This window comes from Macaca mulatta, chromosome 5 (assembly GCF_049350105.2).
Source record: "Macaca mulatta isolate MMU2019108-1 chromosome 5, T2T-MMU8v2.0, whole genome shotgun sequence".
NCBI classification, from domain to species: Eukaryota; Metazoa; Chordata; class Mammalia; order Primates; family Cercopithecidae; genus Macaca; species Macaca mulatta.
Window position 1 is genome coordinate 107,465,267 of NC_133410.1, and position 14,053 is coordinate 107,479,319.

The window sequence follows — 14,053 nt, forward strand, 5'->3', positions numbered from 1 at the left end:
ATCAGATATAGGACCCTAAGTGCAGGTCTCTGATAACTTTAAAAATTGTGCTATTGGAATAGAGAAAATAAATGGAACTTCTAGGACTGTCATGGAGAGCTGATGTTTTAAACATTGCTAATCCTTTTGTTTTCAGAGTCAAGAGAACTTATTTCTTTTGACCTATTTGCAACTTTAAACAAGTGAGTAAAGTGTACTCCTGGGAACAAAATTTGGAGCATATCGCTTTCTCTCTATCGGATTTTTCCAGGATTTAGAAACTATCTATGAGTATTGTCAACTTACGGCAGTATAATTATTTGCATAAGTGCAATAAGAATCTGTCTTCTTTACTTACAGAACACAATTGGAGAAACTGGTTATTTTAGCAAGGCTTTCACTAAAATGTTATTCATTCTTTAAAGAATCAAAGTGGACTTATAGAGCCAACAAAAGCCCCTCAGGAAAACTGGCCTCATGCCTTGTCTACGCAGTCCCTGTATAGGGTTGCTGACCCGTGATAAGTGAAGAATGTCGCTTTCTGATAGGCCCAGAAGGCCCAGGTTATCTTGGGACCTTAAAGTGAGGAGTTCACAGGCATTTTCAGGCATAGATAAGTCTGTAGCTGGGCTTCAAGGCTTTTAAAAAGTACTTTTTTTTTTTTTTTTTTGGTCAGACATGGTGGCTTTTGCTTGTAATCCCAGCACTTTGGGAGGCCGAGGTGGGTGGATCACCTGAGGTCAGGAGATCGAGACCAGCCTGACCAATATGGTGAAACCCCATCTCTACTAAAACAAAAATACAAAAATTAACCAGGCTTGGTTGTGCACACCTGTAATCTCAGCTACTCAGGAGGCTGAGACAGGAGAATCGCTTGAAACTGGAAGGTGGAGGTTGCAGTGAGCTGAGATCATGCCACTGTACTCCAGCCTGGTTGACAGAGAAAGACTCCATCTCAAAAAAAAAAAAAAAAGTACAACCTGAGATTCCTTATAGAATAAAGTTTCAGCAAAGCCAATATTAATAGAGCCTATGTGAAAAATAATTATTTTTGCTGCACTTTATGCAAATAATCAGGCCAAGTATAAGACTGAAGTTTGGTTTGCAAATGAATCAATCCTATCATGACTTGTTTTTAATAAAAACGAGGACTGGAGAGAGAAAAATTGTGCTTCAAAAAAAAGTTATAATATATATTGTTAGCTATTCTTTTTTTTTCTTTTCTTTTTTTTTCTTTTCCTGCAGTTTGGAATAAATCCTAAATTCTTTGTGGGCTAAAAGTCCCCTAACTAATGCTTTCAAATCTTTACTTTAAACCTGGAAATTCCACTCCTTACCCTCATACCCATTATTTATCCTATGGTATGCGCCTGCCTTAAATGTGGTCCTAAAACTATAGGTGACAATACTAACGTTTTTGCCATGCAAGCCTTGGAACCGCAGCCAGGCCTGTGTGAGTGTGCTCAGACAGTTGCAAAGAGGTTCCACTCCTCTTACCTTGGGGTCAGCACCTACCACCACTATGCCCTGATCAGCAGAAAGAAGTTAGGGCAGTCTTTGCCCTTTTTTCATCTTCTTTAGCAAACACCTTGAGGTTAAAGTTTTATAAAACCCACAGGGCGGGATTGAAATGGCCATTGCAAAATTATAACTTAGACACTGAAAGAGACCTAACCTAACCAACTCCATCTTGCTTCTAATCTCTAAGCTGTCCTTGTTCATTTCTGGGCATAGGTGGAACTAACTTTGGGAGGAACTTAGTTTATAGTTTAAAACAAAGATGGTAACAGTGCTTTCCCAAAACAAACCCCCTTCTTGCCTCGGGACTAGACTGCCTTTGTAGGATTATCAAATTTAGCCACAAGATTAGAAGTTATTATTTAGGAGTCATGCAGCTGGAGGATACAAGACTCCGACCCTCCCTAAACTGCTCCTAAGATCAGTGCCTGTGGTTTTTTTTGCAGACTCTGCCATTGATGGATCAGCTGGCACCACCCAGATTGATCGATAAACTGGCTCATGTGATCTTCTGGCCCCCAACCAGGAACTGACTCCGTGCAAGAAGACAGCTTCAACTTCCTGTGATTTCATTTCTAACTTGACCAATCAGCACTCCTGGTTCACTGGCTTCCTGTCACACACCAAGTTGTCCTTAAAAACTACGATCCTCGAATGCTCAGGAAGATGGATTTGAATAATAATAAAACTCAAATCCATAATAATATGGTCTCCCCCCACCCAAAGAAAATAAAATAAAAACCATGTTACTGGTCATCTGACATGAGGAGACAAAGAGAGAAAAGCAGTGCCTGAAGACAGAAACAAATCATGATTAATGATTTGGCAGCAAAAGAGGAGGAGCCTATCAAGGAAAATAATAAAATTGTCCAGGGCTTATCGGCATATGTGGTTAGAATTAGAATAAATAATGGCAGGGAAGCCAGGAGCAGAAAGGATAGAGCTCTGAGAAGTGCTTGTTCAACAATCAGAAATAAAAAGAGATTTGGTAAGATAAAGATTGACAAGACTACAATGAATTTGGCAATTTTAATACACTATTTCAATAAAGATCATTTCAGTCTTGAAGTGGGGAAAAGACAAAAGGCAAATGGCAGTGGGTTGAGCAGTAGGAGGGTCACTTCATTTTCTAAGACAGGAGGAAAGAAAGATGAGTGCAGATGTTTATCACAATGGAAATATGCAAATGCAGGCACATGGAAATAATACAACAGCAGGACACCTAAGCTCAAGTGAAATAATTACAATGAAAAGCAATGCTTAAGAGATTTCCCAAACATCATCTTACACAATTGGACTAGCCATTGATGTCTAGGAAATGTCTGGTGTATCAACCTCAAATGCAGCTATAAGTAAAACATTAATTTAGTTTCTACTGTCATTAGTACAGAGTGCTGCAGTGATGGTCTCACAAGAATTTGAATATTGGGTAAACAAGATTGTCCTTGAAGAGGTAAACTATGTGCTTACATATAATCAATTTATAGGCAAAGTCACTCAAAAGACAAGAGTTCCTGCCAAGACAAGTAAGCAAGAGTTGACTATTCCTTATTGACTATATTAACACAGTTGATGAAAGAATGTATCCAGATAAAGGAGAGGGAGATACTGATTGGCCATGGAAGTAGACTAGAAGAAGAATCACCAAGGTAAGCCCAACTAAGCACTGGGCATGTCCATTTGTCTTGCTGGCAAGGCTATTCCTGTTGAGAGAACTATGTAAGTCAGGTTTCTCTAGAAACAAAAGCAATAGGTGTGTGTGTATGTGTGTGTGTGTGTGTGTGTCTGTGTCTGTGTCTGTGTCGAGAGAGAGAAAGATTTATTGTGAGGCATTGGCCTACACAGTTGTGGGGGTTATTACCTCCAAAATCTGCAGGGTACACAAGCAGGCTAGAGACTCGGGGAAGAGTGGCAAGGAATAATTAGAGTCCAAAGGTAGTCTGCTACCAGAATTCTCTCTTCTTTGACGTACCTCTGTCTTTTTCTCTTAAAGCCTGCAACTGATTGGAGGAGACTACAACCCATGTCCCCTTAAGGCCCAAGGGTTATCTTTGGTTAACCTGTGATGAATGCTACCTGGCCTGGGACTCACCCTTTAGGTCAGTGGGCTTCCCTCTGGCCCAGGGAAGGTCCATAAATGCTGTCCAGGAGCCTAGGCCTAGATGCAGGGACCCCAAAAACCTGCTTCTTACTCCTTTGTGGTTAAGCTGGTATCTAGGGTGCAATACAAAGTCCACTTTACTTTTCCTTCTGCTTTTCTCAAACAGAATGAGTCTTTCACTGTAGCCACCACAGCTGGGAATGTGCTGGGTCACCACGGAAGCCAGCATGTCTCAGAGCCCAAGGCACATGGCATACTCCCTAGTTATCACTGCTGGTTATTCAGGGTGCAAGGGCTCTTTAGTCAGCAGAAGATGAATCCTGCCAGGACTGGGTCTTTCTTTTCAAGGCCTAAGGTTCCCTTCTGACCCAGGGTCTCATCTGGCAATGTCATCTAGGAGATAGGGCTTAGAATGAGGGCCTCGCAACTCTGCTCAATGCTCTATTTTGCTAGGACTGAACTGGTGTCCAAAATGCAAGACAAAGTCCTCTTTACTCTTCTTTCTCCTCTCCTCAAGCAGAAGAAAGGACTCACTTTCTTTGCTGAGAACTGTGCTACCTGGGGTTGGGGGAGAAGAGATGTAAGCACTCCGTTAGCCACCCTGGCTGGTGTCCCAGTAGGTTGTATGCCCTCCAAGTCTGCTAGCTCCAAGTCCAGCTCAGCACTATGACCTGCCTAGGAACTGCAGTCCCAATGACTCAGACTGCCCTTCACGTTTATTTACAGTCCCAGAGCACTTTTGCCAACAGTGGCAGGGCTTGCTGGAACTAGATTCCAACTGCTGGGATAGGCAATTCCCCTCTGGCTAGGGCTGGTCTAAATGTCCCCTCCATAGGTAGGCTTCAGCTGAGTTCAGCCCAGTTTTGCTTTCTACTGTGGCAGGACAACACTGAATTCAATGTGCTTTCCCTCCCCTAAGAGCACAGATTCTCTCTCCTTGCCACAAAGCTACTGCCAGGAGACTGGGGAGGGGTGACATCAGTGATTGAAGACTGCTTTTCCTACCCCCTTCAGTGGCTCTTTCAGTGATATGAAGTTAAAACTAGGTATTGATTGCTCACCTGATTTTAGTTTTTTATGAAAGTGTTTTTTGTGTCAATAGTTGTCAAATTTGGTGTTCCTGTTGGGAAAATGATCGGTGGAGGATTATATTCAGCCATTTTGCTCCACCCCTCCCTCTAGATTTATTTGAGCTTTCTTTCTTCATGGTTTCATTAAGTTTGTGTATCTTTGGCTGGAATACTCTATGAACGTCATGTTGTTCTTAGCAGTATTTCTCATCACTTGATGACCATTTGTCACTGTGATATTATAAAATATATGCTTTATTTGGTCTCCAACCCATACAACTACAAAAATCCTTAGAATCCCCAAAGTATTTTTGTATGCTAATGATTGACTGATGGTTGGCAGCTTCTAGGTAGCTTCAGGACGGGCACTGGTCACTACAAAAACCAAGGCAGGATTAGGAGGTCGAGACTTTCAGCCCAGCCTGCCCCCAACCTCTGAGGAGGGTAGAGGAAAGTTAAGTTGATCATTAAAGGCCAATGATTTAACCAATTGTGCCTATATTATGAAGCTCCCATAAAAACCCAAAAGGACTGGGTTCAGAGAGCTTTCAGGTAGCCAAAACCATAAAGACTCCTGGAGGATGGCTCACCTGGGGAGGGCACCCACACCCCCTTCCATGCCTCAGCCTATGCATCTCTTTATCTGTGTCCTTTGTAATATCTTTTATGGTGAACTAGTAAATGTAAATGTTTCCCTGAGTTATGTGAGCTGCTCTAGCAAATTAATCAAACCTGAGGAGGCAGTTGCGAGACCCCAATTTATAGCCAATTGTCAGAAGCACAGGTAAAACAACCTAGGACTTGAGATTGGCATTTGAAGTGGGGAGTGGGAGGCTGTCTTGGAGACTGAGTCCTCAATCATGGGATCTCTAGGGAGATACTGTCAGAAATGAATTGAATTGAATTAAAGGATATTCAGCTGGTGTCTGCTACAGAAATGCTTGGTGTGGCAGGGAGAGGGGGATCCCACACATCTGGTCACAGAAATATTCCGTGTTGTTGTAGTGTGAGAGCAGAGAAAAAACCGTTTGAGTTTTCTCCACCCAGTTCCATTATTGGTGATGTTAACTTTGATCACTCAATTAAGGTGCTGTCTGCCAGGTTTCTCCACTATAGAGTTACTAGTTTTCCTTTTATAATTAATTGGAAATTTGTGATTGGATAAGTTGAGACCATGTAAGTTTCCTGTTGTGTATGGGATAGTTTAGCATCCAACTGATTACCTGAATCAGTTGTCACCTAATAATAGACTTTTTACTTTCCATTGCAGAGAAATAATTAAAAGAGGCAACAGTCAGAGACTCCTTGAACTCATGGTATATCATCTGTCTCTGAAAGACAGCTGAGCTGAGAACTCTAGGAACCATTCCCTGCAGACCAAAAATGAAAATTATGCTAGAGATTTTAAAGGAAGCAAATATTTCAAATTTGGAAGAACCTGCTTCTACTATGGGCTATTTGACCATTTGTGAGAAGAGGTTCACACACTAGTTTAAATCAATTGTTTAAATAGCTGAAATCAACCCAAAAAAAAAAAAAAAAAAAAAAAAAAACACTCACATAAACCTCTGGCTAAGGAACATTCCTAAGACAAATCAAAGGGAACAGAAGATATACTAAGACCAAGTGTTAGCTTAAGATGCTCTGAGCCTTAACATCTATCAAAATAGAAAAACAAGGTGACTACAGGTCTAGGGTCAGTATGATCCTGACCTAGATTGAGAAGAGGCCCATCTGTGTTTTGTGCTCATAAAGGAGGAGACTACCCCTGTCTTATGCCCAATTTCTGCCTCCAAAGAAAGAAGAAGTAAAAAATAAAAGGCAGAAATGAAATCCATAGGCAGACAGCCCGACCCTACACCCTGGGCCTGGTTAAAGATCAACCCCTGACCTAACCGGTTATGTTATCTATAGATTCCAGACATTGTATGGAAAAGCATTGTGAAAATCTCTGTCCTGTTCTGTTCCGTTCTAATTACCAGTGCATGCAGCCCCCAGTCACATACCTCCTGCTTGCTCGATCAATCATGACCCTCTCACACAGACCCCCTTAGAGTTGTAAGCCCTTAAAAGGGACCGGAATTGCTCACTCAGGGAGCTAGGTTTTTGGAGACATGAGTCTTGCTGAAGCTCCCATCCAAATAAAGCCCTTCCTTCTTTAACTCAGTGTCTGAGGGGTTTTGTCTGTGGTTTGTCCTGCTACCTTTCTTGGTTCCCTGACCGGGAAGTGAGGTGATTAACAGACAGTTGAAACAGCCCCTTAGGTAGCTTAGGCCTGCCTGTGGAGCATCCCTGTGGGGGACTCTGGCCAGCTTGAGCGACATGGATCCTGAGAGTGCTCCTGGGTAGGCAATTGCCCCAGTGGAACACCTCACCAGAGCAACGCATGGCAGACCCCTGTGGAGGATCAACGCAATGGCTGAACACCTGGAAGGAAGTGGCATTTGAAGTCCAGACATCTGAAACTTGGTAAGATTAGTCTTTGGAACTTGCCCACTCCATGTGAGTGGAAGCATGGCCTGATCACCCACGACATGCCTATACCGGCACTTTGGTTTTTGTTTTTGACTTGACTTGGATTGCTTGATACTTTGGTTTTAGTTTTGACCTGGCTTGGATTTCTTGATACTCTGATTTTGGTTTTGATTCTGGTTAGGTGTAAACTGTAAAAGTGTGTGTGTGCCCTTTGTACCTGTTCTTTGTTTTGTGGTGTGCGTGTGCTGTGAGCATGATGTTTTGTCTTGAGGAAGCATGGGTCAGGCACAAAGTAAGCCCACCCCACTAGGAACTATGTTGAAAATTTTCAACAAAGAATTTAAGTGAGATTATGGTGTTACTGTGACACCAGGAAAACTTAAAACTTTGTGTGAAATACACTGGCCAGCATTAGAGGTGGGTTGGCCATCAGAAGGAAGCCTGGACAGGTACCTCATTTCAAAGGTATGGCACAAGGTAACCTGTAAGCCAGGGCACCCAGACCAGTTCCCGTACATAGACACTTGGTTATAGCTGGTTTTACACTCCCTGCCCCTGGCCCCACAGTTGTTGAGAGAACAGCAACATAAGTGACTGGCAGAGGCAGGGAAAGACCAGCAGAGAGAGAGAGAGAGGAAAGAGACAGAGAGGAAAAGAGGCAAAGAGAGAGAGGAAAAGACAGAGAGACAAAGAGGGAGTCAAGAAGAAAAAGAGAGAGAGAGAGACAGAGACAGAGGCAAAAGGAAAGTCAAAAAGAGAGAGAGACAGAAAGTCAAAGAAAGAAAAGAGAGAAATACACAAGTAGTTTAAAAAAAAAAAAAAGTGTAGCCTATTCCTTTAAAAGCCAGGGTAAATTTAAAACCTATATTTGACAATTGAAGGTCTTCTCTATGACCCTACAACACTACAATACAACCTTGTTGTAAGTGTAAACAAGGGCATAGCCCAAAAGCAGTGAGGCCACTGACAACCTGTAGTCTTCCTATCAAAAATGTTTAACCCAGTAACCCACAGATGGCCCAAATGCATTCTATTTGTAGTGGCAACTGCTTTGCTAACAGAAGAAAGTATAAAAATAACTTTTAGAAGAAACCTCATTGTGAGTACACCTCACCAGTTCAGAAGTATCCTAAGGGAAAAAAAAAAAAAAAAAAAAAGATGATTTAACATTAACCACTGAGAATTCCCTTAACCTAGCAGGTTTTCTAACAGGGGATCTAAATCTTAATTACCATACAAAGTTCCAACCAGACCTAAGAGGAACTCCCTTCAGGACAGGATGATAGATGGTTCCTCCCAGGTAACTGAAGGAAAAAAAAAAAGCCATCTATACCAATTCTAAATTAATTTGGACTAAACAAGGTCTTATTAATAGCAAAGAGCAAAGGATAATTGAAATCCCAAACTTACAAGGTTTTCAATAAAAATAAAGTTTGCTAAAAGTTAACAGTGTAACATGTATTATAGTAACTTCTAATCTTGTGGCCTTAGACAGTCTAGTTGACAGACATAAAGGAAGTTCACTTTGGAAAAGAATGTTTATCTTCAAAAATAAAAGGGGGGAAGGGGGGGCAGAATTTATGTAAAAAGAATGTTATAGGGTAAATTCTTGTCCTGAAATAAATTAACTGGTTGTTTAAGAAAGAAATGTTTGTCTGAAAGTTGAGGCAGGTAGAAGAATTGTCTGCGAAAGTCATTAAAGAGAAAAAAAAATGTTATAAAAAAATTATCCAAGAAATGTTGTGTAATTTAAAAGTAACTAGGCCTCCTGAATGTAAAACTATTGAAAAAATAGTTTATGTGCAAAGTGTATAAGGAAAGTAAAATATACCTTTGGTAAAAGGATTATAAGGAGGCATAAGAATGTAAATTTTTGCCTACATTAAAAGGATTTTAAAAATGTGTTTTGAAGGTTTAAGCAAGTTTTAAAACATTAATTGTAAAAAAAAAATCTGTGTGTAAACATGCTAGCTAAAGTTAAAGGGGTATCATCCAGTTTTTCTGTGAACTGAACGTTAAAATAAAAACACAATGGGTTTTTCTTAAAGCACTAACCTGCCCTTTAACAAGATTATAAAAGGTTAAAAAGAGTCTATAAAAATCTTACCTTATGGCCTGACATTAAAATTTGAATAAATATGTCTACAAAGTTTTATTAAAACTAAGTTTAACATTAATAACACACTAATATAAAGGTGAAATTTAGCTTATCTGGTATAAAAATCATACAGGAAGTGTTGTCAAATATGAAACGGTGTTTGACTTTTTTGGTCTGAAAACTAATAAAAATAGGTGCTAAAGGAAATTTCTCAGTAGAAAGGCACCAAGGACTATAAAGTCCACTACTGATGTCCCCACATTTAAAACAGAAGGTCAGTTTCTTAAAAATTACGTACTTGGTTTATCTTCCACTTTCCTTTCTCTCAAAACTAAAAGTCTTTTAGCACTTGTACCACCCCTAGAATTTCCGGTAAACCAGCACCAGGCTGAAGATCACATTCTCATCAAAGGGTGAAAAAAAGGAAACTTGAGCCAACCTAGGAAGGACTCGACCTTGTGCTGCTAACCACTGAGACTGCTGTTCATACAGCAAAAAAAAGATGGGCTTATCACACCCAAGTCAAGAAAGCACCACCCTCTCCAGCGTCATGGGCCATAGTCCTGGGAAAACCCTACCAAACTAAAGCTAGGAAGAATTTAACTCTTTCATCTATTCTATTACTCTTTCTCCTTTGCTTGTTCTATTGCTGACCATCTAGTTATTAACATAACCAAGTCAATTTCACCTCAAACCATTGTATTTAATGCTTGCCTTGTTATACCCTGTAGGGACTTGTCAAGTCAAAGACAGCTCTCTACTTCAGAAAAGTACCTCTGTCCCTCCTGACTCTCCTCAGACTGGGCACTAGTAAATTAGGACCATTTAATCCAGGGAAATTTTGATAAAGTCTCCAGTGTCAACCAGGAGTCTTGCCCCCCAATGTAGAGCTTTTATGCTGTAGTTGGTCCAACGTTCTGTGAACCCCTAAAGAGCAAGGATGGACTGCCTCAAGAGGTTTTTGTAATTTCTTAAAATCATACATTCATTTTACTAGAGGATCATAGAAGTTAAAGACTTAAAACAAACTTTGTCAATAAAGACAGGATACCAAGATGTAAACACCTGGTTGAAATGGATCAAATATTCCATCCGCAAGTTAAACAAAAGCAATTGTTTTGCTTGTGCACATGGCAGGCTGGAGGCCCAGACTGTCCCTTTTCCACTGAGGTGGTCCTCCCAGTTGACCAGGCATGGGCTGCATGGTAGCTCTTTTCCAGGATTCTACAGCCTGGAGTAATAAGTCGTGCCAAGCTCTCTCTGCTATATCCCAAAGTCTGCCACCCTGAGGATCAGCCCATGAGGGCCATCAAGCTTCCATCTCCCCACACTAAGTTCACTTCGTGTCTTTCATGACAGGGAGGAAACTTAGAGTTCCTTGGAGACCTGAAGGGATTCAGTAAGCTTAAGAATTTTCAAGAGCACATCAATCAGTCAGTCCCTTGCTCATTCCCGAGCAGATGTGTGGTGGTATTGTGGTGGACCTTTACTGGGCACTCTGCTGAACAACTGGAGTGGCACTTGTACTTTAGTCCAATTGGCTGTCCCTTTCACCCTGGCATTTCATCAACCAGAGAGAGGAAAAATAAGACATTGTAAAGCGAGAGAAGTCCCTTATGGGTCTTTTGACTCTCACATCTATTTAGATGCAATTGGAGTCCCACGGGGAATACCAGATCAATTTAAAGCTTGAAAACAAATGGCTGCAGGATTTGAGTCAATATTTTGGTGGGTGATAGTTAATAAAAATGTAAATTGGATAAACTACATCTATTACAACCAACAACAACAAGCTTTGCATGAGTTAAAAGAAAAACTCATGTTGGCCGCAGCCCCAGGGCTACTTGACCTGACAAAACCCTTTATATTCTATGTGTCAGAAAGAGAAAAAATGGCAGTTGGAGTTTTAACCCAGACTGTGGGGCCCTGGCCAAGGTCAGTGGCCTATCTCTCAAAACAACGAGATGGGGTTTCCAAAGCCTGGCCCCCATGTCTAAGGGCCCTGGCAGCAATGACCCTGTTAGCATAAGATGCAGATAAATTAACCCTTGGGCAAAACCTGAATATAAAGACCCCCTATGCTGTGGTAACTTTGATGAATACCAACATCGTTGGTTAACAAATGTTAGATTGACCAAGTACCAAAGCTAGCTATGTGAAAATCCCTGCATAACCACTGAAGTTTGCAACACCCTAAACCCCGCCACTTTGCTCCTGGTATCAGAAAGCCCAGTTGAACATAACTGTGTAGAAGTGTTGAATTCAGTTTATTCTAGTGGACCCAACCTCCGAGACCATCATTGAACATCAGTAGACTGTGGGTGGGTATGTGGGTGGGAGCAACTTTGCCAACCCCTGCAAAGTGATTCTGAAGAAGATGACAAGCCCTACTCCAGTCACACCCAGAAGATGACTGGTCCACACATGGCTGAAGCGTGACAAAACTCATCATGGGACTCATTTTCCTTAAAATTTGGACTTGTGCAGTAAGGACTCAACTGACCTTCCTCAGACTGAGGGCTGTTCCCAGTGTATACATCAAGTCATTGAGGTAGGACAAAAGGTTGCTATGGTCCTATTATTTTATGGTTATTATAAGTGTACCAGGACTCTAAGAAAAACCTGTTTGTCTAATGCTATTCTATACAAGGTATGTAGCTCAGGAAATGACCAACCTGATGTGTGTTATGACTCATCTGAGCCTCCCATGACCACAGTTTTTGAAATAACATTAAGGACTGAGGAATGATGTGGGCTCATAAACGATATGAGTAAAGTGTTAACCAAAACAAAAGAAAAAGGGGTGCCCAAACAAGTCACCTTGAAATATGATGCCTGTGCTGTCATTAACAGTAATAAGTTAGGAATAGGATGTGGTTCTCTTAATTAAGAAAGAGGCTATATGGCAGAAAATAAGTACATTTGTCATGAATTAGGACTGTGTGGAAATGAATGTGGATACTGGTCTTGTGTCATTTAGACTACTTGGATAAAAAATGAAAAAAATCCTGTCTACCTTCAGAAAAGGAAAAGTGGCCCTTCCCGTACCAGTGGTCAGTGTAACCCCTTAGAACTAGTAATAAGCAACCCCCTTGATCCTCGCTGGAAAAAAGGGGAGTGTGTAACCCTAGGAATCAATAGGGCTGGACTGGATCCTTGAGTAAATATTGTGGTTTGAGGAGAAGTTTATAAACGCTCTCCTGAGCCAGTATTTCAAACCTTCTATGACGAACTGGATGTGCCAGTGCAAGAAATTCCAGGACTAACAAGAAATTTGTTTTTGCAATTAGCCAAGCAGGTAGCCCAGTCTCTCAGTGTCACTTCGTGTTATGTATCTGGAGGAACTGTAATAGGAGATCAATGACCATGGGGACCCAGAGAATTAGCACCTACAGACCCAGTGCCTGATGAATTCCCAGCTCAAAAAAACCATCCTTATAACTTCTGGGTCCTAAAAGCCTCAATCATTAGACAGTACTGTATAGCAAGAGTGGGGAAGGACTTCACCCTTCCTGTGGGAAAACTCAGCTGTCTTGGGCAAAAACTGTGTAATAGTACTACAAAAACAGCCACCTAGTGGAGTTCAAACCACACTAAGAAAAATCCATTTAGTAAATTTCCAAAATTGCAAATTGTGTGGACCCACCCAGAGTCCTACCAGGACTGGACAGCCCCCACTGGATTATACTGGATAGGTGGGCATAGACCTTACACCAAATTACCCAACCAGTGGGCAGGTAGTTGTGTTATTGGAACTATTAAACCATCTTTCTTCCTACTGCCCATAAAGACAGGTGAACTCCTGGTCTTCCCTGTCTATGCTTCCCATGAAAAGAGAAGCGTAGCTATAGGAAATTGGAAAGATAGTAAATGGCCCCCTGAGAGAATCATACTATATTATGGGCCTACTACTTGGGCACAAGACGGCTCATGGGGATACCAGACCCCCATTTACATGCTCGACTGAATCATATGGTTACAAACTGTCTTAGAAATAATCACTAATAAGACCGGCAGAGCCTTGACTATTCTGGCCCAGCAAGAAACTCAGACAAGAAATGCTATCAAAATAGATTGGCTGTTGACTACTTGCTAGCAGCTGAAGGAGGGGTCTGTAGGAAATTTAACCTTACTGATTGCTGTCTGCACATAGATGATCAAGGGCAAGTAGTTGAAGGCATAGTTAGAAATATGACAAAACTGGCACATGTGCCTGTTCAAGTGTGGCATGGATTTGATCCTGGGGCGATGTTTGGAAAATGGTTCCCAGGGCTAGAAAGATTTAAAACTCTTATAATAGGAGTTACAATACTAACAGAAACCTGCCTGCTGCTCCCTTGTTTGCTACCTGTGCTTCTTGAAATGATAAAGAGCTTCAATGCTATCTTAGTTCACCAAAATGCTTCGGCATAGGTGTACTATATGAATCACTATTGATCTGTCTTGCAAGAAGACATGGGTAGTGAGAATGAAAGTGAGAACTCCTGCTAATGAGTGAGATTCTCAAAGTGGGGAATAAAGAAGGAGACCACACCTCATATTGTCTTCTGCCCAATTTCTGCCTCCAAAGAAAGAAAAAGTAAAAACTAAAAGGCAGAAATGAAATCCACAGGCAGACAGCCCTACACCGTGCCCCAGGCCTGGTTAAAGAACGAATCTGACCTAACTGGTTATGTTACCTATAGATTCCAGACATTGTATGGAAAAGCATTGTGAAAATCCCTGTCCTGTTCTGTTTCATTCTGATTACCAGTGCATGCAGCCCCCAGTCACATACCCCATGCTTGCTCAATCAATCACGTGGACCCCCTT

The 14,053-nt window shown here is 41.4% G+C and overlaps 1 long non-coding RNA gene across 1 annotated transcript in view; it reads left to right on the top strand.

Moving 5' to 3' along the window:
* The window catches only part of LOC114678358 (uncharacterized), a 32,092-nt gene extending 23,392 nt beyond the window's left edge, over positions 1-8,700 (top strand). The window contains exons 2-3 of the long non-coding RNA XR_003729722.2: positions 1,944-3,146; positions 5,939-8,700. This is a non-coding gene — a long non-coding RNA (uncharacterized LOC114678358). The remainder of the gene's footprint in view (positions 1-1,943; positions 3,147-5,938) is intronic.
* Positions 8,701-14,053: the final 5,353 nt, after the last annotated feature.